The following is a 27196-nucleotide window of genomic DNA, read 5'->3' as shown; positions in this document are numbered from 1 at the left end:
AGTAATCTTCTACATCTGATCGTTGTATTGGAGAGTGGCTGCATCCCAGTACCTTTGCACTCAACAGGACTGTGCAAAAAGCACACTGTGGCTGGAGCAGAGAGACTGGGATTTAATTTACTAAGGGCAAATTTCTGTTTATGTCTCCTTATTCACCTTTTATTTCTTGCAAGAAGTGGCAGTGAGAAACAAGAAGCATGTCAAAAAGGAAACCATCCATTTAGAAATGAAAAATAGCTAATTTGCAGAGTTGGAGTATCAAAACCCAAACTCTGCTTATTTAGCACCATGTGGGCCAGTGGAACTGTTCCTAAACAGTGTTGGGGAAGTGAAAAAAAAAAAAAAAACCCTGGATACTGTCCACTTACCAGAACAAATGTACTTAAAAAGTATGATAGTTCCTGCTACCTTGGTTGACACATTGGGCGTTACACTGGATATTTCAAGTATGAGCTCTAGAGCTTGAACTAAAGATGAAAGGCTTAATATATATTGTACACTGCAAAAAGCGCGTACCCCTGGTGCTGCACACATCAACCTATCTATGATTCCTGTTTCTTGCAAAGTGCCCCAGTAGCTTCTTTCCCAGCGTGAGGAAATGGGCTTGTTGGACTACCTGACAAGAAACATGCCTGGTGCGTCAGGTCACAGAGCAGAAGAGAGAGCAATGTAAATGGGCAAAATTCATGGTTTTTCATAAGTAGTTGTGGAGCAGATTTTGACTGGTCTGTTGTTAGTATGTTATAAATGTACTTTCCAGTTTAGGATCTGTCCAAATATTCTGAAGAGTAATTTCATTTTTTAATGGCTTTACTGTAATGATTGCATTCTTTCATAGGCAGATTTGTGTAAATCAAAGCATTCAGAAAGGAGGGTGGGAGGAAGAAGGTCCATATTTCCTCATGGGCAACACAGATATGTCTTACGTAAAGGTTTGCTTCTGCAATTTCTTTTCTTAAATTTCTGATCATGTTTTTATAATACTGTATAAAATTACATGTGGAATATATTTTAAAAAGAAAAAAAAAACAGCAAGGCAGAGTATTTTCATGGGTGCAACATCTAGTTATCTTCTCGTTTTGAAGACTCTGCAATGCTTGTCTCGCAGAGCTGGCCTTCTTGGCCATATTAACCCTGTTCTGCTACAAGGCCATGTACAGATTGCACCTATTGCTGATCACATACTGAGTTCTGGTTTACGTTTTGTCACTAAGCAATTTGTGGGACATACGTAGCGGTTCATAAACCACTTTAGAGTCAGCTCAGCTGTTTGGGCAGTGACAATCGCCCCAGTAGACAGGGAACAGTTCCATCCACCAGGAGCATGGATCGGAGACTTTAACCAGGAGAAAGATGGGGGTAACATTTTGGGGGAGCAGAGCTAGGTAAAAGCCAGTGTTCCACAGATAACATCTGGCGAGTTGCTCACAGATACGGGTACATGATTGAAAGTGAATGAGTTAACGCATTTAGAGGAGTCACCATCCCTTAGCAGGAAGTTATTATCCTTCAGCTGAGGAACAGTAGCTCTGTGTGTTCTGCTCCATTGTGGTGTTAAGGACAATGGGTTAGTTTAAATCATCTTAAAGCATGCTATTTTGATAAGTTGCTTCTGTAGGAGCAAGCCCAGATTTTGCATCGTTTTTTGGAGGAAATATAAACTATTATAAGGTTTTACGAGGACTTTTTTGAGATGAGATGTCCCACTGATTCTCACAGGCACTTTGGCTCTTTGGCTGGTTGATCTCATTTGGAGAACTAAGCTCCAAATTTGAGGCTTTCAAATGCAGGATGTTTTGAATTCACTTCATAGGCCTAGCATAATTTTTTTTTAATAGGACTTTTTATTCTTGCATGACTCTAAAATAGTTGAAGTGATTTCATAAGAACTTAGCAAAAATGTAAATGAAGTTCACTTTTGAATAGAATGAAAAGCGTAGCCTGAAAATGGTAATGCTTTCTAGTGAGAAGCACATGAAAATGGGGATTTAGAATAGAAAGTTTTGCAGAATTATCATTAGCTGTAACAGTGTGACTGTTTATAGTACAAATGAATCATTTATTTCTTAACATTTTGAGTTTTTGTAGTTTTAAAATTAGTTTTTTCTCTGTCTCTCATAATTAATTAATTTGCCTGTGGCAAACCATATCCTAACTCCTTTGCTCATTCACTGAGCTATACAATGACTTACTGTTTGGATTTTCTTTCTCCTAATCCTGAATTGAATAGAATTCTAATAAGTATATATCCCAGGAAGCCTAACTATATAATCAAAGCAGTTTTTTTCAGGACTGCTGTACTGAATCTGTGATCTGTGGGCATGAAGGGAAGAGAAACAAGGTCCATATAGTGCAAAAAAAGGCCATGAGACCTCCAGGTGAATCATATCCATTCATCCATCTAATGGGTATACTTCTGTTTGTGTTGTCCACAGAGAGAGAGGTTGTAAATGTGTCACAGACTGCAGCAGATGAAGGTTAGAAATCTTTTCTCTGTGACTCCCTCTGAGATTAATAGAAGTTTTATACGAAAATAAAGAAAAGGAACTTTTTGGGGTAGAAATGAGATCTTATTGCCACACATAGATTTCTCTTCAGGTAATGGGATCTCTGCTCCCAATTGTGTGAGATGGAATAAACCAGCATATTGAATAAGCCAGCAGTTAACATTTGCAGGATAGAGCTGTACACAACATTAAACTCAGTTCTGTAGTATGTAATTTTAGAATTTAATCTTCCCCTCTTAAAATTAAGTGCTTGACAGTTGAGACAAGACTCGTAGAAATCATCATTTGGGGGGACCCACTTGTGTGACAGGTCAGACATGATCTTATTAGTCTATAATGAATGACAGGATGAGTCACGTAACTCAGGTAAAAAGGAGAGGAGAGGACTGAACGATACCGTTCTTTTACTTTCCAGTAAATCGAATGCAAGCTGTGCTGTGTCAGTCTCAGTTACAGCCATGCCCAGTAATTTCTATATTGCTGTCTTCTCCCTGTTCTCGGTGTGGCGTTGGGCTTTGACTAAAAGAGATGTGCTGACCTTTGGAAAGAGCCCTTCTCCCATCCTGCCTTCAATCTTTCCCTTCCTTGCTGAGACGACGGAGGGCGAGGGTGGTAGTGGTCCTCTCCAGTCTGCAGCCGGAGGAGCAGCACGTTTCCAATATCAGTCCCATACAAGTATTGTTATTTTTCCTGTCGTGTTTGTTGGGGTACAGCTTTTCATTTATTTTTCTTGCAGAAAGGCAGGAAAGCCAATCTGGAAAAAATACTGCTCACATGTCATCAGTAATTACTTGGCCGTTGTGCCAGGCATTGGCTTGCTGACAGTTTCAAGGCGGAGAGTGGGTGAGACCCAGCTGCAGCCAACAAGAAGAAAGAGGGAAAGAGATCTTAATCTGACTTGGGCTTCACTTGCCCTCCCTTCTTTTCCCCTCCATCTTTCTCCTCCTTGGGGAGCCACAGCTATTTCTTCACACAATTAGCTCTGCCCATTCTTCACAGGACTGCCAGTCCCTGGCCTGCGCAGCTCTCTGTCCACTTTCTTCCACTCATTAAGTGTAACATCTAAGGAAACAACTTTCCCTTAGGAGGCAAATGCCTTCTGGGAACAGAGGCCTTGCCCTACCTCCAGGAAAAAAGATAAGTTTAATCTATACAGGGTGTGAGAGCAACAAAAAGGCTCATGATTCTGCAGATGGTTTTCAACATCTATTTTTAAACTTGGGCAGTTTCTGAAATGAAATCTACAATTTACTTGTATCTTAAAAATCATTTAGGTCATCCCCTGGAAGGGATGAATAGCGTTCATACAACAGCTCGATATGCCAACCTTGAATAAGATATTGTTGGATACAGAAACTAGGAATGCCTAATATTGCTCAGGTGGGAGATCTGGGGGGCAGGAGGGGTAATGCGAGGTATGGAGAGTCAGCAGACAGCCTTTTCTCCCTGGCAGAATTGCAGGAATGCCTGAACCAAGGTTTGCAAAGCGATTACATGATGTGTGAAAAGAGGCTTACTGTGCGTACAGGACAGGCCTGTGAACTGACCTTGTGCTGCTGTTTCAGGTGATTGGTGGCTCTTCGCATAGCCAGGCTGGAAAGTTTTTGAGATTTTCAATATTTTTCTTGTTTTTTTTTTTGGTTACCCTCATTCAGAGTTAAGCCAAAATCCTGGTATCGGCTGTAGTGTTGGTCTACTGCCACATTCTTCTTTCCTGTGGCTCTTAAGCACTGTGGTGCTGAATGCTGCTTACACAAAGTGAAAAGGTCGGTGCTGGGGTAATCCTGCATGTGGTAGAAAGTAATGTCATACCCACGGTCTCAAAAATGTGACCGGGGCAGCAAAACCAACACAGTTGGCACATATAACCACTGAGTGCAGTCTGTAAGGCTGCAAATTCCTACATTTCCCCTTCTCCTCAACTGATCATCCAGAAAACCTGTTCCAGAAAGCTGTACAGTACACTAAGAGGAGCAGTTTCCCTCCAGAAGCCCTTTATGAATGCAGGCTAAGTCCTGGGAGACATTTTTGTTCATCTTTCCCCATTTTGCTTTGGCTGATGTACTGCTGAATGGCTGTTCCTGTCCTGTTCCTCCTCTTCACTCAGATCCTTCCCGCAGATTCTGCAGAATCACTGTCACTACCCCAAATTGATGACAACATCCCTACTGGCAATTACAGACCATATTCTTAGAGAAGAAGGTAGCAAAAAGTTTGCCAAGAGCCTGATTTTAACACACAGATTACTTCTTCACTTCTTCAGTCAGCTCGATGCTGTCTTGCTGATTGGACTCATCCTGCAAATTAAGAGGCTATGTTCAAACCGTGTCTTCTGAAATCTCTTCCTGCATTGACATTTTTCTCTTCATTGTACACAGAGATTTGCCTGAAAATCATGGTTTATTGATGAGAGGTTTGTTGATGTTGTTATTGTTTTCAATTTTAAAAAGAGTAACTTCTGTTTTGAGGAAAAAATCTAAATAATTCAGGAGAATTTACAAAGAGATCTGAGAACACCTGACAGCATCAGTTCATTGGTGCTATTTTGCATGACAGAAATCAGAACATGTTTCTTTGTGGTATGTGCTAAAAACATGTTTCTTTGTGGTATGTGCTAAAAACCCAGCTCACACTGAGAAACCTTTTTCTCGCTGGCTACACCACCACCAAACTGTCTAGCACTTGCCAACATGGATTTAGATTGGATTAATCAGCTTAAAGAACAAGACTGTGATAGGAAAATACTCTCCACTCTCTGCAAGCTATGTTTGGGTTCAGCAACGAGGAGATCTGGGGAGCCAGCATGGTTAACCTGTGGATGAAGTCTGTGTAGACATAATCAATAAAGTGAAGAGTTTAGTACTTCACTATTGATCAGCAGTGCTTTGATTTAAGAATCCCATATTAACCAGTGATAAAACATGCTGCATTGTTTGTCTGCGTTTTTAAAATGTACTTTTAAAAAAAAAAAAAATCAAATACTTTTTGTGGGTGGCCAGATCTTCATGTGCTCTACTCAGTGTTATGCTTCAGCCAGGTAGGAAAAATCACAAGGCTGAGTGAATATTAACTGGGAAAAAACTTTCAGGCTTACAGAAAGGGAGGTGTAAATTTGCAACTGGTACTTAGCAGCAAGGGGGACCCAGCAAATCTCTGCTAGCTTTTAGGCAAGCGATGTAGCTGATAACGTAGATCTGTTGCTATCAAACTGTTATCAGTATCATGTTAGTACCTATCTATCTCAGTATTTATAAACTGCTAACAACAGGGAAGTGATGTGGTCTAATGACCTGAGGACAGGACTAGGAGCCAAGAGGAAGTGGGGAAAGGAAGCTGCACAGAAGAACAACTTCTCTGAACAGGATGTCTGGTCCTGCTGCAGCCCAAATTTTGTCATATTTTCCTTTGGATTCCAGTACATCTTGGAGGGTCGTTCTCCTAATTCATTAGGCATGTTTACAACCTACAAAGTTACATGGCTGACCATGGTATTAATTGGTCAAAACTGCGCTTTGGCTGGTCACTTCATCATGGTCACCTGGCACAATGCTAAGGGTAGTTGCCTCCCTTGGCAGAGCACTCGGTCAGGTCACAAAGTCTCTTTCATTGCAACTCTTCAAAGTCCTATTTTAGCAAGACAGCTTTCCAATGGTCCACCTCAGGTTATCTTGAGAGATTCACTAGGATCTCTGAAAGTTAAAATTCGGATGTTTTCCTCTTGTCTATCATTTTCCTGAAAGTTTCTTAGAAGTATGCATTCTGGGGAGAGCGGACTTAGCTGTATCGGAATTAGTAAAACCAATTTCCATTGAAACCCCCTGCTTCTCCACAGGTTTTGTTCAAATAAGTGGAAAGTCAAAGCCATCTCCTTCATATACCTTGGAAAAAGCTGTATAGCTAGAGCAAGATCTAGGTAAAGACAAAGCAGGCAACTGCTAAGGCAGAAGAGTGACCATATATGCAATGTTTTCTTTGCTTGTACTGGACCTGTAGAAGACCAAACTGGAAGCAGTGGCTGCTTGCCTACCCAAGAGCGGGTTTCATGTCCGCAGGGCAGCGGCGGCAAAGAGGGTCCCTTGCAGAAGCAGAATAGCTAGCTGAAATCTTCAGGGCTTCTCTTGCCTGTTCTAGATCACAGAATCATAGAATCGCGTAGGTTGGAAGGGACCTTTCAGATCATCTAGTCCAACCATCAACCTAACTCTGACAATAACCATCACTAAACCATATCTCTAAGCACTATGTCTACCCATCTTTTAAAAGCCTCCAGGGGTGGGGACTTAACCACTTCCCTGGGCAGCCTGTTCCAATGCTTAATAACCCTTTCAGTGCAGAAATTTTTCCAGATATCCAGTCTAAACCTCCCCTGGCGCACCTTGAGGCCATTTCCTCTTGTCTGATCGCCTGTTACTTGGGAGAAGAGACCCACCCCACCTCGCTACAACCTCCTTTCAGGTAGTTATAGAGAGCCATAAGGTCTCCCCTCAGCCTCCTTTTCTCCAGGCTAAACAACCCCAGCTCCCTCAGACACTCCTCATAAGACTTATTCTCCAGACCCCTCACCGGCTTTGTTGCCCTTCTCTGGATCCGCTCCAGCACCTCAATGTCTTTTTTGTGGTGAGGGGCCCAAAACTGGACACAGTATTTGAGGTGTGGCCTCACCAGTGCCGAGTACAGGGGGACGATCACTTCCCTACTCCTGTTGGCCATGCTGTTCCTGATACAGGTCAGGGTGCTGTTGGCCTTCTTGGCCACCTGGGCACACTGATGGCTCATATGCAGCTGGCAGTCGACCAACACCCCCAGGTCCTTTTCTGCCAGGTAGCTCTCCAGCCACTCCTCCCCAAGCTTGTGATGCTGCCTTCCCCCTTTCCTGCTCCCCATAACAGAAATGGTCATGGCTTTGCCTTCTATTTCAGAGCAGCAAAATTCAATGATTCTGAGAAACATTGAGTTGGCTCTGTACACCTATGCCTAATAGGAGAGATGCTACTTTTTACTGCTGTTTGCTGATGACAGCACTTACAAACATGCTACATGAGTCACGGGGGATGCGTGGAAGGTGATCCCAGCCTCACTGAATGCATGCATCACTTATAAATTATGAACTTGAGAGGCAAACGAGGCAAGGGATGATATAAAGTTGGAGAAAACAACAAGTGTCTATTGAGGATGATTATATATCCACTCACAGCAGTGGGGGTCTGGGCCCACTGGCTGTAATTCAGTTATTGCCAGTGTACAGCGGCACAAACAGTAGAAGAAGCAGCCTCAGCAAAAAGAGAGTCAGGCAGTGGGGATGAGGCTGTGATATGGAAATAGGATTAGGTTTGGCCATCTTAGTGTTTGAGTTGTTTGATGAGTTTCTCTCCTCAGCATACACAGAACTTTAATGAAGTAATGTTGTAAAAAAGTTCCTTTGGTCAGGGTTTGTGTCAGGTAAGGGTGAAACTGGACAAATAGATTATGGAAGGTCATTCCTATCTGCTAGAAAGAGCAGCATGGAAGAAGGTGCGGATATGTTTGTGAGATAAGAATGAGAAAGGAGTATTATGTGAAGGACGATTGATGTCACAATGAAAACATTTGCAGTGATGTTGTTAACAGATGTAGGAAAATGTGAATAATTTTTTTTATTGTTCTTTAATTTAAATTCCTGTTGTTTTCTTTACAGTGCCAATAATTTCTTAGCCTTCCTTGTCCTTGTACTACATTGGATTCTCGTAGAAGAGATGTTTTGTGCTACATCTCACTTTTATGCCGCAATACCTATGTTGGTTACACTCTGGAATGTGTTTCTGGCGGCTTGCCAGGAACGGATGGAAGGAGGTAAAGAGACCCTTTTTGGAAGAGTGAGGGTTAGGACAAGGACTGGGGCTGGTAAGCATGGCCATGGAACATTCTTTGCTTCAATTTTTTGAGAGTTTGTAAACAAAATGAGGTTCCTAATTAAAGCAACCACTAAACCGTTTAACTTGCATAACTAGAACTGACTGAATAGATTAGCCCAGGTCTCACTGACCCTGGCAGAGTGACAGGGCTTGTATTTTGTGGGGATGAAATGTTCAATAATTTCTCCAGAGCATTATGTGCAAATAGGCTTTTCTTTAACAGCAGGCATGCATGTCTTCTTCTTCCACCTTCCTGCTTATTTTATCAGTCAACAGATCTTAGCTAGACAATGTGAGAAATCATTACTTTCTCTTCATCTTTCTGTTTGGATATCTCAAAAAAAGGATCAGATGTTTATATATAAAGTACAATCATGTTTCTCTACAAGGGAGGCAAACCCTGCCATATACTACCTCCAATTTAGGGGTATAAGTGGAAACTCTTTCTGGTGTGTACACTGTTAGCAGTTGGGGTTTCCTTCGCTATTATTTGAAGCATTTGGTGCTCACTCCCTTTCGGAGGCAGGATGCTGGGTGGATCCATGCCCACATCCTATGTGGTACGTTTGAAAGACATTTCAGCCCCTGGTAGACTGAATTAAATATCAGTAACTTTAAAAACTAGAAAGGGCAAGCAAAAAGTGAAACCAATAACTACCATGTTGCTGCTGAGCTTCGCAACCGTATTTGTCCTCTGTGTATTCTGAACTTCAGCTAATACTTGGATCCTACATAGCATTTCCAGGCAAGCACCTCAAAAGCACGTTGCAAGCACCACAACGAGCACCTTTAGTATGAATTTCTACATACTTTCTTCATTGATGGAGATCCAGAGACTCTCTCGAAGTTCTCCAAAGCACTACATGTTCCATTTAAGGCCTTAATGCTGGTAAGAGTAGGGAAAGAAAAGGAGAGAGAGGACAGAAACATAAGGGCAAGCTTTTACTTGCTCCAGTAACAAGTGAAGATAAAAGATGGAAGAAAAGGAGAGACATCAATTAAGGGAAGTGATGGACTATTTGTAATAGGAAGCAATTAATGATATTTTGGTTTGTTCATTCATTGTGTTTTTATCTGTTAGCTTTCTAATGTGACTTCTTAGGTCCTCTCTGTTTCACAGAAGAATTGAATGCCAGGTACTTCAGGTACACATGTGCTAAACTTCAAGCCTGTGAGATTGGTCTCACTGAAATCAACAGAACTCCTTGTGGTGTTTCAACGTTAAGCAAAAGTGTATCCTCTTTTGAGAATAGTGTAGAAAGAAAAGCCGGCTGATTGGTATAAAACTTTTTCTATATGTCTAAGACTCATGGTTTAAACTGAGAGGAAGGAGGATTCAGTGACTGAGGAACTTCCTATTCAGTCTTCATGACATTAAATGAGAAATGACCTACATGGTCAGAGCATGGTCTGTCTCTGCAGTCCGTGTCCGATGAAGCAGCAGGAGACGCTGTTTGGAGAAAAGCCTGCAAGCCCAGCCGCATCCTGTGGTGCTTTCCCCTCACACTTCCCAACAACCATGGTCGTTGCATGAAGGATATCTGGGGGTATGTCCCTGCCTGTTCCCTTCAGAACATGTTTATGGAGCTATTTCCTATGAATTTGTCTAACCCCTTTTCGATCCTGCTGCCACTGCCTGCCTCCACTGCCTCCTATGGCAGCAAATTCCCAAAGTTTACTACCTTCTGCGCAAAGAAATATTTTGCCTCGTTTAAACCTGTTTTCTAATAGTTACAATAAATTTCCTCTCATTCTGCTACTGCAGAACTGTTGATTAACAATTTCACCTTTGTCACATGCATCTTATCTACTGTCTTCAGGAAGATTTCGATCATATCCCCCTCAGCCTTCTCCTCTCCAGCCTGAAGAGACACAATTTTTCTTCAGTCTCTTTGTAGAACAATTCAGTTTTTGCTCTAATCCACTTACGTTACAGCAGAAGCTATTAGGCCTAGTCTCCAGATGAATTTCATAACAGTATAGCAAGTAGATATTAATAATTATTATGGAAATGAAAACATCGCTTAAATGTCTGTGACTCAAGCCTGCAGTCCCTCTTCTTCTGAAGTCCCTTCTTCTTCTAATCTCTGGAGGCAGGAGGACCTTCTGGCGAATTGGTTTCTGTTAGGGTTCACAGTAGCTAATGGTTCCTAAAAAGGAATTATTCTCCTAGTTGTTCTCTACTGATTTTTGCAGGTTGAGCACAGTCAGTGCAAAGACAGCACGTTTCTGGGCTTCAAGCATGGCTTCACATTTTTTTAAAAAAAAATCACTTTGAAATTCTAGCAAGGAATAGATAGCTCAAAAGGAGAAGGTGATAAAGATTTCATGCCAGACCCATAGCTGGTGTCACTGAGCACAGCTGTTGTACTAGTTTCTCCAGTTTACAATAGTTGAAGGCCTTCAATATACTTGTGAGGTAGCACTGTGTTTATATGGATTTATAAGGCAATCATTACACAGCTTATGCTCTTAGCTAGGCTAAACTATGGATCAGAGAATAATTTACCAGCATTAAGGCTAGTGGTGTCTTGTGTTTTGATCATGCATTAAAATTCTATTAGCATTATCAGGTCTCTATTTAGGAAACAGAGACTTCTCTACCCTCTCTCTCTCTTCAACTGTAGGCCCCTCAAATGGTCCTGTTTTCTGCAAACAAGACAAAACAAGGAAATGAGCTATCATCCGTGCCTTTCTAATGAAGCACGTCCGCTGTCCTCTTGACAGGTAAATCTTGTGAATGTGTTCACCAGGGCTGTGATGTTGTTGTTTCACATTCCTCTTGTAACAGCATGTGATCACAAGTGAATCTGAGATACTTGGAGCAGTACAATAAAGACCCTGTTTGTTTGCTGCTGTACTGTCAGAGAGAATATTTTAGCACCTGATAGCACTGCATAGATTAGGCTTGAGAGGATGTCCATTCCTGACTAAAACAATAGTAATCTGCATCTTTTCTATTGATGGCTTCTCCTTGCACTCTGTACCTGATTCACTTCTAATCAAGAAGGCATTGTATTGGTGCTGCATGTATAACCAGGAAGGTGAGTGCCTTGTGGATTAGCTTTGCTTTCATCTCCTACACATTTTAGAGGACTAGCAAGCTAAATTAGGGTGAGGATGCATACTAAAGGCTTTGAAGTACTTGTTGGTAAACAGAAGTTTGATGTATCAGTCCCTCACTAGAAAATGTTATGCCTTTCATTAATATATGTCCTGAACGACATCTATTGGCTTTTATTAACTAAGTATTTCTTGAGATATGGCAAAAAGTAATTTATTTCAAAGAATGAGGAATTATCAATATTATATGCATGCAGAGACAAATGAGTTCTCTGAAATGTCACCTGGAAAATGTTTTTCAACTGTGAAATGCATCTAGTGTCTTTTTTTTTTTTAATGAAACTATCATTCATTTCTACCTTTTTTTTTCTTAAAAACATAAATATGTCCATAACACTGGCTGTTCTAGGTCAGACCAAGGTCTGCTTAGCACAGTATCCCGTTTCTGGCAGTGGCCGAGAGCAGATGCCTAGGGGAACTATAAGAACAGGGCAAACATATATCTTATTTTCCTGAATGCCCTCCCTGCCTTCAACCATTTGAAGCTCTGGGATTTCCTGAGGTAGACAAGGTTTCTACGTAGGTAGTAACCCTTTATGAATTTCTCTTCCTCTGGCTTTCTCAGGCTTCCCTTGGACTTGTGTAAGTGGCTTCCATCCAGAGAAGCTCTGCAACTTCAACATATTTGAAGAGTTTATTGGCTCAAAATTTTGTCTGCTTTTCCCCCAGATGTATCAGATGGCTTAATACTGTAAGGTTATTAAATGTCTGTGCAAATCTTGTCTGTCTCATAGCTTTACTGCTTTACTGCTTTACAGCATTGCCACTACAAATTAGACTATATACTGAAATGTCTTCCCTAATGGTATTTAAAGCTGTTCATACTATCTATTTAATAGCTGGAAGAACATTCACACTACCCAGTTTAAGGCATCTAATTAAGGTTTCTTACTCGCTAGCTAATCTCCTTAGACTTGCTTTATATTCAGGGAGAGAGGTTCTGATGCAGAATTATGTAAATTAGAAATGTAACACAGTGCTCTGAATTGTCCTTTGGAGCAGCCGCTCTACCTCTGCAATGGGAATTTAGGGAGACTAGCTGAAGGACTTCAGGTTGCTCAGTGTGAATACTGCTGCACGTGACAATGTCTTGACTGGGAATGAACTATGTGTTTGCCAATTGTAAATGGAGAGACAATTTTAGATAAGCAGAAGGGTCAAAACAGGAGTACACCAAGATTAGTATTATTGTGCTTATAAAACGTAACATGAATTTCTGCAGAACACAAGAGATCAAAGTCTTGTCTTCATAACTGTTATATTTAGAGCTTTTACCTAAAATAGCACAGGGAAAAGTAAAAAAATAAATAAGAAAAAAGATTTATAAGGAATCATATGTTTTCAGTGTCTTCCCTACTGCATTCGCAGATTAAGGAGGTAAGAGGAAAAGTTTATAGAGGGAATATTTTTTATTAGGACAACTAAAGAAGTTGAAAAACCAGGTAATTGTTCAGACACACAAAACTTGCAAGGGAAATCCCTTATATGCTTGGTACGTTGTTTCTTTCTGGCTATATTAATTGGACTGTTTATTGGCCTATTTTCAGTAAGGACACTATTTATCCCTACAGAGTTGTACGCTACTGTTTCCATTTCTCCAGCCCTTTTCTCTCTCACCTGCCTGCTCTCTAATTACTCTACCGTCATCTCCTTAATGCCTAGCCTTTGCCATGGGCTGGATCCTGAAAAGGGCCCTAAGACCTTTGTGGTAAGGGAAAAAAAGGAAATCTACTTAATCAGAAGCTTCTGAAGCTTAATGGTCCTTCTACGGCCAGAGATAATCTGTCTCTCAGGCTGAGACTAAGGTAGGTGTCTAAACTGGGGGAGCTGATCTCCTCTTTGCTACAAGGAAACTTGGAGTAGGTAACTATCCGTAGATGACTAAATTTTGATGAGGTGAATCCCACCCTTTAGAAGCAAGCACCTGCCCACAGTGACCCCAGGACAGTTACTTAGTAAAAAATTATGAAGCTAAATGCCTATTTAGCCCAAGCAAAATTTGGTATCCAAACCAGAACTTTGAAGTTTTAAGGTAAATGTTGAAAATTCATCCATTGAGAAAACAAGTAATTTTTCTTTAGATAAAATTGGTTATTTGATAAATTTATGTTAGGGGTACTTGACAAAACTGTCTAGCTCCTTTAGAGAATATTTGAATACAGTTTTACAATTAGTGGTTGTATCAGAAAGATAAATTAATTCAGTGCTGTTAAAACTGTGTCCTTTAGGAGCAGTTGTATACCAACATTCTGTTTTAATAGAAATAATAAGAAATATCTGCATATGCTAGCAAGGCTTTTTGTGAAAACAGCTGTGCGGAATAGATGCTAATGAATCTTGTTCAAAGCAGCATAGAGATTTCTAATTGTTATTTATATTCCCTTCTTAATTCATTTCTAATTAACAAATGAAATTAAATCTACACAGTGGGGACCAGCCTTTCTTTTTATTTTATAAAGACCATAATTTTTAAATTAAACCCCTGAAAGTTTGGCAATTAGATCATCTTTTAGAAGTTGGCATCTTCTGGCATTCAGAGGTCATATTTATACATCTTTTTAGACAGAATTGTGTGTACACATTGTCTGTATAGGTATTTTAAGCAAAATCTGAAACACTAGGGTTTGAAGAAGCTACCACAGTCATGGATATATTACTAAAAATTATATTCCATTTTCAGTTCATCTTAGGGGAGACTTTTTGATGCCACTGCTTCCTTAGTTGCTCATCCTCTTTCTTTAAATGCACTAATGATTTGAGTTCAGGGATGCTGAAGGATAATACTTTTGTAGGACAGACCTGCTGGTCTGGGACATGTATTATTAATCCCAAATTCCAAAAGATAGGAACTGCTGGTGGTGATGAATAAACCATTAATTTAATACCAAATGACCAGTCATACTAGCATTCATAGAATTATAGAACGGTTTAGGTTGGAAGGGACCTTAAAGCTCACCCACTTACAACCCCCCTGCCATGGGCAGGGACACCTCCCACTAGACCAGGCTGCTCAAAGCCCCATCCAGCCTGGCCTTGAACACTTCCAGGGGTGGGGCATCCACAGCCTCCCTGGGCAACCTGTTCCAGTGCCTCACCACCCTTAGAATAACGAATTTCTTCCTAATATCCAATCTAAATCTACCCTCTTTCAGTTTCAAACCGTTACCCCTTGTCCTATCACTACACTCCCTGACGAAGTGTCCCTCCCCATCTTTCCTGTACGCCCCCTTTAGGTACTGGAAGGCCGCAGTAAGGTCTCTCCGGAGCCTTCTCGAGGCTGAACAACCCCAACTCTCTCAGCCTGTCCTTGTAGCGTAGGTGCTCCAGCCCTCTGATCATCTTTGTGGCCTCCTCTGGACCCGCTTCAGCATATCTATGTCCTTCTGATGTTGGGGGCCTCAGAGCTGACACAGTACTCCAGGTGGGGTCTCATGAGGGCAGAGTAGAGGGGGAGAATCACATCCCTTGACTTGCTGGCCACACTTCTTTTGATGTAGCTTCTTTGAGCTCAAGCTAATATGTTGCTCTCAGCTTGGACAATAGAACATTTTTACTCAAAAGACTTAAATTTCATTTATAACTTTTGATGTATTCTGATAGTCACATTAATTTTTACGAAAACGAAGCTGTATACTGATCAGTATTGCTATCCCTGTTAACACAGGAAGGCAGCCTCAGGAGGTTAAGGATATAATTTTGTATAAAGACAATGAACTTAATTGGGCATCTTCTGAGCCTTTTGGTTTTAAAACTGAAGTGCAGAACTCCATGCTTCAGGTCAGACTTCTTGCTGAAGCGTGACTGTCGTAAGTTTTATACTCTTTTGGAAGCACAAGTTATTTTATTATTTTCCTGTTATTCTGTAGCTGAATTGCCACCTGAGTCAGGAAAGAAATTATTTCTAGGATGGAAATACAGCTGAAGCTGTTGATAATCAAGATGTTCAGCTGTTTTACTGTGGCTGACAGCCAAGGACTAAAAGACCTCTGCAGTAAAAAAAAAAAAAAAAAAGTTAGCAAACTTTCATAGCTAGAGATAAGAAAGAAGAAAGCTTCCAAAGACCTTATAATATGCTAAGATTTGACTATTTTTACAGAATATACTGTCCAGAATTTCCTTCCATAAATTGTAAGGCTTTTTGTGGGGTAGAGGCCAGAACCAGTTTCTTTAGAAGATATTTACACAATCTGCTTTCAAGCACCTGCTCTGCATGGCCCTCGGAAGGAATCTATTATATAGGGAGCCTAATTCAACACCTGAATTAGGTTACATATACATATATAGGTCCCTGTAAATTAGGGCTGGCCTGTAGGCCTTACTATAAAACATATAATAGCAAGAAACATATATGGCCTGGAGCAAAAATTCTGATTTTTGTGCAAGAGAGGAAATTTGGACACTTCTTACCACGTTTTGAAAACAAAATAAGTATTAGTCAAGTCCTTATTCTTATTTCTATGATACAATATTGTTAAAATAAAATATAAAACCACTTGATGAACTATCTGAACAGAAAGGCATAGAAGTTCTCATGAGATCAAAGTACTTCGCTTTTTAAAAAAAACAGTATTGACATTATTGTGAAATGCTTTAGTATCCATAAATCTGTATGTTCTGTCGCAAGTGATAGAAAATTTCTAAACAGCTGTTGATAAAAGTTACTGGCATATATAATTGTTAATGAAGCACAGAACACAGCATAATTCATTAAAAAGTGTCATTCATTCTTTATAGATAAATAACGCAGATAGTATGATAATTAAATGAACAGCAAATCCCAGGGGCTTGAAAGACATCTGAACTCTGCCGCCTGCAAAGAGAAGGCAACTTTGTGCTGAAAGCAATTAGGAAGGGACTTTCCCTTGGGTGAATTATTCTATAAGCGGAGCTTTCAGGGTTTCTTAAACTGCCTGCTCAAACCATAATACCTTTTATGAGTACTACCGTGCTGGGTTAGGTAGACTATAGATTTGACTCAGTTTGTACCTATTGCAAACTAACAAATACATTCTGTGACGCATCATCCAACTTGCTCTTGTTATACTTTGCCTATTAGGAAAATATGGAGGAGCTAGTTGTTTTAGTTTCATTAATGAAATCCTCTTACACCAGACATAAGAGCCACTGAAACACAACCTGCTCATCTTATCAACTGTTCACATAGCATTTTGAAATGGTATTGTCAATTTTACACCTTCAAATTTTTAGTGAGGTGACCTTCCTTCATATGGCAAACCCCCACATACTGTAAAATACTGTAAAGACACTGTAAAATAAGATCCTTCAGAGTAAAGAAATAAAATCTTTGTTGATCTTATCTGAGAGTCATCAAAAATAAGTTGTAGAAGGCCAGGTATTTATTGTCTTCATGACTTGCAGTCGAACATACTGAAGTGATTTTATCACATTCTCATGATTTTAATGTTTGATCTTGAATTTTTTTTTTAGCAAAGTTTCTAGTATGCTCTTTAGTTTTGTCTGATAGAGAATAGTGTGACCAGACTATTTCATTGCACTACTCTTAACAATTTCACAACTCCGGCGTTGAAACAGTTTCACACAGAAGAACTAAGTCAGAACTAAAGCTTGGCTGACTAAGGCATTGACATAGATATTCCAGTGAATCAAGCCGAAGAATTCACGGCCCTACGTTACGCATTCTGACTCTGCAGCAGGTTACCACTTCCTCAGTGTTAAATGGTATATTTATGTGTATCATACTTCTGTATCTTACCTACTTCAGTACAAAATCAGCCAATTTTGTTTAAAACCTTATTTGCCAACAGTTTAGGCTGGATCCTCTATTGAAATATCTGAGGCATCCACATATATTGTTTCACTGGTCCTACAGTACCACCCTGGCGCAAAGGCACAGCCAAACAGCAATAATATCTTGTTTCAACAGAAACTGTTTTTAAGTGCTAATATGTTAGTGCTATGAGAGCAGCAGAATTGGTTGCTGATGTTTGAAACGCAGCCTTTGGGTATCAAGTAATAGCATCCATTTGACTACAACGGCTACTGTAACAAAGTTTGTCTAATGAAAGTCATACAGTTTAGTCACCCTGGTTGCAGTTTCTGGGCTGAGATTTTTCTGTTGTTCTAACAACTGGAATTACACTGATGATATTCAGAAAAAAGTAGGTGAAGAAATCCTACCTGGGAGCACTGTTAGGAGAGAGGAAATAAGACAGTCCTATGATATTTGTGTATTTTAATGGTATATTCACAAAATTCTTGATTTTGGACAGTTCAACTCGTAAGTAGGACCTTAAAAATTATATACATTTTAGCAGAGAAAAAAATGAGGAAGTCCCAGGAAAGGTTTCCCAGAAGAGCCGTGGGGGCTGGAGCCTTCACCCCCATTAGCACCGCTTACTGCAGCACGAGTTGCTGGTTGTGTGGGCTGGGACTGGCTGCAGGACTGTGCAAACCCATCACCACCGCAGCCTCTGCCACCCCTGAAGAACCCCATAGCTGCCTAAATATAGCTTATCTGCTCTTAATGATGTGAAAGCATTAACTTTCAGTTATCTTTTTTTTTTTTATAGAGCATATAGTGATCTATTAAAATGTGCTTTTTAATGTGCTTTTTAAGAAGGAAATGTTTTTCTCAATCTATTTTAGTTAGAACTTCTATATAATGTTTCTATTCAATGCTTTCAAATGAATAAAAATGTGTTAGTAGAATAAACCTTTATGTTTAATGGCAGGGGGTAAGAAAAGGAGAGGGTGGAAATCAATCTTTCCTGAAAACATAATACAGCAATAAAGGATACCCACTCTTGAGCACTGTTGGCTGCTTTATGATTTTTTTCTCAGTTCAAACAAAGCTGTATTCAAAACAAGGATAAACATATCAATGCTAATTTTATATAAGACTCTTCCTTGTATAGTAATTTCACCTATTCTATTCATATAGCATAGAGCAGGATTTCTTTGATCTCTTCCTGCCATCTATGTTTTGCCATTTAGGCTACTACTTAATGTCTTTTGTTCTGGTATATATTTGCTAAAAGTGGTAGATCATTCTGTTTATAATCTACATAACTGTCTATATTTCTGCCAGATGTCAGCTACTGTTCTTTCCTGTTAAAGTTCTCAGGAATATATCGCAGTAAATAACTCCGTAACAAACAACAGAAAAAGGGGATGATGTTTGGGTTCCCATGTGAAAATCCGTTATGAATGGGGAGTATTTAAGCTTCACTCGTAACTATGGACTAAGAAAATAACAAAAAGAAGGTGACTTCCATGGGGTAAGACTTCTCCCAAGATGTTCGCACTGGTATCATTAGGTAGAATAGTTGGGTTTTTTATACTCAGGATCATGAGACGTGGTCCACATGCCTGTCTGTTTTTGCTCGTTGGAATGAGGGATGATACTTCCATGACTGGCTTGTTTGCTTCTTTGCTTACTGACTCGCTTAGACATCCCAGGAGGGTGTGACTGACAACTGCTTTTCTGCCAAGAGACTTCAGCTGCAGCATGCATCAGTTTTCTACACGCAGTTACTTACGTTACCCAAATCTCCATTTTTGCCTTATCAAGCACAGGAAAGACAGTAATCTGCTTTTCTTTTGGTTGGGATGAAACTAGGGGATGAATGACAAAAAGATATCTGTAACTTCATCAAAAGGATCAGAGAAAATTCTCCAAATTAAACTGTCCTCTGCTCGTTTACTCTAACATTTGTTACCGCTTATCACAATATCATTCAGTTATTTTCAGCTTTTTACAAAGTACTAGGAAAAATAATCCCTTTTTCTATTATCTGTCCACCCAAATCACAGAAATGATGGCCCATTTTAGATGGACAGTGATTCTGTGCATCGTACCCACTGATGGGCATCAAACATGATTCATGTTCAACATTCAGCTAAAATTAAGTTTGCTTAGAATATGAATCTCATGCAGAATGTTGTGGCCTGTATTTCCAAGTGTTTATGACTGTCTGTGATCTGCAGTAGCGATTTACTGACTTCTAATTGAAATTTTAAGGTGTTAAGTTGAACAACCTCACATGGGCTACCTGCCTAGAAGTCCTCCAGTTTTATATTACCATGGGTCAGTTCAGTGGGGGCCCCTGTACTATCAGAAAGGGAGCAGCTACCTTTTTATTACCTCCCATTGTTTGCAATATTCAAATATGACAGTCTTTGGTATGTTGTTAAAACAGTGTTTTTGAAGAGGTGTCAAATGTGTGAGTTCAGGCTGCAGGCAGGAGTAGTCCATGGGGTGTGTAAGAGGCTGGGAGAACTTGGTGACTCTGCCGGTGTGCAGTTTCTTCTCCACTTTTCAAAAAGCAAGGTAGTCCAAGCATCCTTGCAGAAAGTTAGAGTGTTTTTCCATTGGGCACCTCACACTCCACAGTGCAACCTTGGTCTTCACTTGAGTGGGGAGGGTGGATAGCATAGCTGATGCTAGAATGATATGGCACAACTTCATTTTCACTTCTTCATGGAAAGTTTGGGAATGCTGTTATTTATTTTGTTACCAGAGCTAGTTTCCGCTATTATCAACATCCTTGCACTTTTCTCAAGCACTGAATTCCAATTTGCTTAAAAACAGAAAGCAATCTGGTGACAAAAGCATTTAAGAACAGATTAAGGAGCCCTTTTGCTTAGGAGCAGCCAGCAGACGCAGAAGATGGTGTTACTGCTTCAGGTGGTGCATAGTGGGAGGAAGAAATGCCTGGAGGAATTTTGTGGTTTCCCATCATTATCTGCTAAGTCTCCTGAAAGCTCCTTAAAATTCCAAACCAAATTCTAATGGCAAACAACATACTCACTAAATCTTTCACCTTACAGTTTTATACCCCTCATTCAGTAAAGTCCAGTCTTCAAGGTGAAGAAAAGGGGATTTAATCTTCTACAGTAAACTAGAGGAGAGTAGAAGCCACTCTGGGAATGGAAGATTGCTCAGCATTTCATACTTTCCAGAAAGGCTCAGATTTACAGTCTGTGGTAGACAGCTTTGGTGGATTAACACCTACAGAGGTTAGCACCTGTGGCAGGGTAGCAGAAGGGATGTGTGCCTGCACCTCAGCATTTCTAATTCATAGTACAATGCAGTGGTGTGCATCAGCCTTCTCAGCTGTTTCAGGTGAGATGCTATAAACTGGAATTGCTAAAGGATGGGTACGTGCTCTGGGGATAGTAATCTCTGGCAGACAGGAGAGGCAAACTGTTGTCATATCTTAAATTGCCGACACTGTATCACCAAAGCATCTCTGACAGAGTCTTTAACAGGGAAATTATGATGCTTAATCCCACTGTTCAGATTTTATAAAATTACTTTTTTAGTTGAGATTTCTTCTGGTTCTGTAAGTGAAGCAAGGAATATTTTCAAACCGTTTCTGTAACGGCACACAAGAGGAAGCAGGTAAATAGACGTATCTGGTCTGAAAACATTTTTTATGAAAGAAATCCAACCGCTGTGATTCAAAACATGAAAATCAGCTTTTGTTTGACTTTTAGGAAGACAAGAGACAAGAATGAGAACATCTGGGAAGAGCCCATAGTATTTAGTCATTGGACTCAAGAATTTACACAATGAAACCTATTTACATTTACATCAACTTCTTTATTAAGCTTTTTCTAAAGTATCCTCCAAACAGCATAGTATCATTCCCTTTTTACAAGGTCAGCTCATTTGTCTTCCAGCTCAGTCACTTGAACTTCATTTCACAGAACCATTTTTAATCAGGTATTATGGTGCATGTTCTAGAGTACCTGTTGCTGGATGTAATCTTGTGAAAAAAGCCTTTCAGCTGTCTACTTGGAAAGGAAAAAGGATGTGTTTGTGGACCACCATACTGAGAAGAACTGTCTGCTCGGCAAATTAGACTAGATTTGTACAGAATGTGTCTCTCCCTCTAGGACTCTGCCACTTGCACATGGAGAAAAGTACCTGTAGAGGGCAGGTAAAGCAGTCGTATTTAATTTAAAGAAAGAAAAATAAAGCTAAAATTGATGCTGAAAGTGAGCATATCACTTACTGTAAACAAAATGTCATTTTTTTCATGATATATTAGCATTAACTTTATATAGCTGCTACATACATGGAGTTGCATGCATCACTAATGATAGCTGGCAGAGCTTTTCAAAAGCCTTGTGAGCTCTGACTTGCAGGATTTGTGGATACACTTTCAGTTAATTTATTTTGGCCCACTCTTAAACTGTACTTTGATGTCTAAGTTCAAGTAAGTGTAAAAATTCAGTGCAAGCTTTAGCTGGACCAACCCAATTTTGCATCAGTTCCGTCTTAATAAAAATCTCTAGGTCGTGCCAGAAATTGTTCCAGTTTTGCTTAAAACCTGATGTAAAATCGAGCCAGATTTTGTCGGGCTCCACTAACTCTCCCATTATGGAATTGCCACACAATAACATTGCACAAGTTTGCTGTTAATGACAGGGACAAAGAATTACTTTTACACAAGTGTCACTATGAACTAAATTCTTCTATTACTTCTGCACAAACAGTTAAGGTAATGGAATCACATGATTATAAAACATGGCGAATTTAGCTCTATATGTTCTCCTCCCTAGTGTGTTTACCAATCTAAAAAGTAGTTCATAAGTTCAAGTTACCTCCCAGTCTGGTTCTTTTGCCCCAGCGGTACTTATTCAACCCAGGAGAGGTCTCACTGACCTTGGCAGCTCAGGTAGGTAATATATTTTTAAAGAAGTGAACTTCTTTTCACCTTTCTCCATCAGGAATAAGCTTTGACTCTTAAAAGGAGTGAAATTGTACAGCATGAGATGCGTTTTCAGTCTTTTTGATTATGGATTTTTCTTTATGTTCCTAATGATCTTCCTGCTTTCTGATGAAATGCATTTTTGCTTTCCAACTGAACAGATGAATTATTCAAAGACAAAGTGTTTCAGCCTGAGAAGGGACTCAGAAAAGAATTTATCTTCTGTGTTTTTACCAGGCATGTGAACAAACACACTAATAAACACTAAGAAATGTCCACAGGAAAGTTCAAGTTTTGCCAAGTTTTGGCAAAGAACTGAAATGAATCATAAGTTCAGTTTTTGCACCAAAAAACATTATTTAGGATGCTATCACGCTATTCATAGTTCTTGCTGAATGGAGATCTGTTCACTTTCTGTTTCTTTTTCAGATATCAGTTTTCCCATTTAGGGTACCTCCTTCATAATAAAACTGTTATTTGGAGGAAAATGTCACCATCCAAACCCTCTGGAACTTTGAGATTTCTGGCTTGGGTTCACATTCTGAAAGTCAGGTACTGCTTCAAAAGAAGCAGCTATTGGTGGTCTGGTGTATCCAAAACACATGAGTCCAGGATCCATCACATCCCACGTCAGGAAAATGGATGTGAAATAATGAAACTTGAGAAAAAACCCAAATTGTCGAGTTTCTTTTATTAAGGTTTTTGAGCTCTTCAAATTCATATTTTTTGTTCTACTAAGCAACTATGAGTTTTGAAAACTTTTAAAAAAGAATTATGTCTGAGATTTGAGAGCTGGGGCTTTAAAAATGCAACAAATATTGAATGTTGGCTACACTCCTGAAATAAAAAAGTAATTTAACTTGCCCCTAATCTCTTTCTGATAACTCAAAAAATGATAACTACAGTTATTTTCCTTGTCCACTGCTTGGATCTTTTTGCGGTTCCATTTTAATATTTCAATGATAAATATAAATTATAAAAGCAGTCTTTATGTACCTCTTTTTTTTTATAGGCGATTGAATAGTTATTTATATTGCTGAGTGGCTCTAAGGTTCTAAGACCTATATAAACATAATAAAAGAGAGTCTCTGTCTTAAAGAACACCAGGTGTCAAAGTCTGAGAGTTGAGGCAAATAAGCAATTATGTTTTGTTTTGTTTTGTCAATCATGGTTTTGGTACCTCACCAGTAGTCATTGTTGGATGGCCACACTTCAAAGGCATCACAGCAGGGTTGATACCTCTTTTACCTCCACCAGTGCATTCCAGCTTCACACTTCCCACCTAGTATTTGTCTCAACGATATCTTCTTTCTGTCATTTTGCTCCAATCTTTAGAAATCTCTATTTTCAAACTAAAGTTATTTTTTTAATCCAAAAATGTCTCCAAATAATTTCTCAAATTTAATGCTATCAATGAAATTTCAGTGAAAATAACAATAAGCAGCTGCTGTCAAAAAAATGACCAAAACCTACGAATAAGAAGCACATGCAACAAAATCTTCCTCTCCTTCTACATTGACTTGTGTTCTCTGCTTTCCTCAGTTGTAAGCTGCTCAGAAAAAGCTATTTCCCTTCCCCTGCATTGCACTGCTTTGAAAACCAGACTGATGGTGAGCAAACAATCCATCAGTCTGTGATAATACTGCCGGATTTAATGGAAGAAGTCAACTGCCTGAAGTATGCAGTCTCCTTAAGAAAGTTGGGACTCTGCGTGGTCTTATTGAAAAGTTCAAATGTTTCCATATTTCCTTTTAATGAATCTCTTACTCATGCAAAGGCTTTGAGTTGCTCTAAAAGAGGCCCCAGAAAACAGGAAACTAATGATAGTCCTTTGGTTGGGAAAAAAAAATATAAAAATTAAGGAGTCAGATTGGATTTATATTGCTTGCTTTTCTCTTCGCTTCTGACACTGCTTTTCCTATAGAAAAAGAATTCTACTAATCAATCTACAGCTCTTGCTTTTGGTGTAGATTGGATAGGCCTCTTGGTTGTTATTCCATAATTTAAGTGAGTGGAGTTGAGCAATCCCCACCAATTAATTGGGAATGAGTTCCTCTGCACCTAGTTGGGCCCAGATCCCAAAGCATGTGCACAAGTTTACTGTTGTGAGTAATTGCATTTTTAGACAGGTTTTTGGAGCTGGTACTATTTTTGATATCCTGCTTTCATTAAAGGCAGCAGGCACTGGCTTACACCCTTTATGTTGTAGATGGCCTAATACAATAGTAAATTGTTTGACTTCCATTTAACTGTATAAGCATAAAAGAGTAGCAACAAAATTGAAGTCTCTCTGTGCCTGAAAGTCATAGCACTACTGGAATGCAGCCATATATTTTTACATTAACTGACTTTAAGGATGAATAGTTAAATCTAGAGCTAGTGGGGAATATTTGGACAGAACACCTTTTTTTTTTTTTTTTGAAAAAGCTGATTTTTAATATCAGAGGAACATGTAAAATCCTATAAAATTCACAGTGGGACCAAGAAAGACACTAGTGCACTCTAGGCTACTTGGTATCCCCTGAACAAGACACTTAGAAGAATAAATGAGATCTAGGACAAATCTTAGTCTGATTCAGCATCATAATTACTGGCTCTGGTCTGTATCTGCCCTCTCCTTCCTGGCCTACCAGGTATCAGTTATTCTGAGATGGTCTCTTTCAGCATCAGTTGGTTTTTTAGAGATAACAACTCAAAACTACCAGAAGTCAGACTGCCAGGTTCCCTCCAACCCCCTCCCCAATACAGGTGAACAGCAGAGTAAGAACTTCAACCTCAGTAGGTAAAATAGCAAGTGAATGAACACCGTAGCAGGCCAGTGGCCCTCCTGTGGTTTGTCTCTCCCATTTTCAAAGGAAAAATCTGAAATGTCTTTATTTCATCACAAGGTGGAAAAGGACAAAAATGTAAATCCACTCATTTCATGGGATGGGAAAACCACTTGTCAGCCCAGTTTAGCTGGACTCCCTAACCTACTGTGAAAACCTTTGGTGCTGTAATACAGAGCAACAACCCCAGATTTTTCACTGTACGTGGCGCTTTTACAAGCCAGACTTTGTAAGAGCTTTCCCTTTCTCCTTAACTTGCCCTCTGATCTTTTTCCCATCGGGCAGTATATTGGGAAGCAGGTGATGTTTGGAAACATACCAGTGCAAACTAAACTGCTCAGATTCAGCTCTGACATGATGGATCAAAACCAGCATTAAAGCCATTTCCTTTGGTGTGCTCAGGGTCAAACTGAATTGCTATAAACAAACTGGTCTGCATCCCAGAAGAAATGTTTATGTGAAATAGTACTTTCCCCGTTGCCTTCCCCTCCTTCCCTCTTCCTCTTACAAAGCTGCTAGAAGCAAAAGGAAAACGAGGATTTTTACTTTTTTTCCACAGTAAATTTAAAGGGACAGTAGGTGGGATTTTGCACTTGCAGCTGTTTATCTTGGGAAAATAGCGCAGTTGTTACATAGCCTAAATACAAGAGGCTCTGCTGCTCCCTTTGCTGGTCGGTCCTCTCTCAGGCCTGATAGTGCTTCCTTCCTGACCTCTCACGGCTTCCTGCCTCCAGCCTTATCGCAGCAAAAAACTTGACACTGCGCTGGCTGTGCCACTTGGAATGCATTTAAATTCTGTAAATGGAAATATCCTCACCTTTACATTTGCGAACAACTATCATCTGCAGATCACTCAGTAATTTCCTTATTTTTTCTTTTAGATATGTTATTTGAAATAGATAAAAGAAGGAAGAAAAAAAAGGAGAAAAAAAAAAAGGAAAAGGGGAAAGGAAAACTCTCCTGTTTCTTTTAGGTTCGCTTTTCTGCAATCTGAGAATCCATCTCTCAGGATACTGAAATCAACTTTGCAATAACAGCAGCCCTATGTCAGTTTAGATCAGTTGAGCAATATGTCTCCTTGATCTAATCACTTTAAAAAGAGAATATTGCAGAAGTTCAGTAAGTAAAAGAAATGAAGGTGGTGTATCAAAATCCAGTGTAGTTGCACCCCCAGTGCAGCAATAGAATTCTCCACTTACAATACTGTTTTTCCCTGATGCTTTCAGGGAAAGTGTAATACCACGAGCCTTTATACCTTTATATGACTGAAGGGATGGCAAAAGAATGATTTTACTGACTTAAGCTGACCAGACCCAGGTGTGTGGACTTGAATCATTATTTTCAATTAGAACACCGGATTTGTTAAGAGAGAAGTGTGTAGTCCACCTCATACTCTGCCCAATTAACCTCAAAGTCACATGGAACAAGTTAGCAACATCTAGGTGTAAGAATAATACTCTTAAGGAGAAAAATGTTTTTACAGAACTTCTCATACACACCATTTTATTATCATATTTTAGGGACAGAGGAGACTAATAATGATCACTAATCCAAACTCTGGCATTCACAAAGCTTAAACATCATCAGCTTTCAATTTGATGACAATCATGAAGAATTCAGAATATCACCATGTCATGTACTCCAATGGGTAAATTAGGGAAGCATTCCACCTATGTTGAGTTCCATCAGTTTCCACTCATTAGAACATCTTGTGGTTTCCCTGGTACACTAAAGCACTGTCTACTATCAAAAGTGTATTCCTTTTGTAAAAAGGAATTCACTGTCTCGTGGAAATATTTAATAGACGCTTTCTTAGTCCCTTTCTCCAGGGCCTAGTTTCCACCTTAAAATTATTCCTGTACTTTTAAAAACTATATCCAAATATTTAATGTATTTTTCTGAAGTGTAATCATCAGAACTGGACATATTTGAATAATGATTTCCTTAATACCATATACAGAGGTGATATTACCACTTTATTCTTACTTAATACTCCCTGCTTATTTGTGGATTTCTGTGTTGTCTTGGAAGCTTATATTTCAAATAAAGTAGGCTCAATTTTAAGATCCTAAATGGGGAATTAATATTCAATAAAATTTAGATCTGTGGTATTATTTTGTTAATTTATCTAGGATTTGCAATGTCAA

Source organism: Rissa tridactyla, chromosome 2, assembly GCF_028500815.1.
Source record: "Rissa tridactyla isolate bRisTri1 chromosome 2, bRisTri1.patW.cur.20221130, whole genome shotgun sequence".
In the NCBI taxonomy this organism is placed as follows: Eukaryota; Metazoa; Chordata; class Aves; order Charadriiformes; family Laridae; genus Rissa; species Rissa tridactyla.
Note: the sequence above shows the minus strand (reverse complement) of the source record.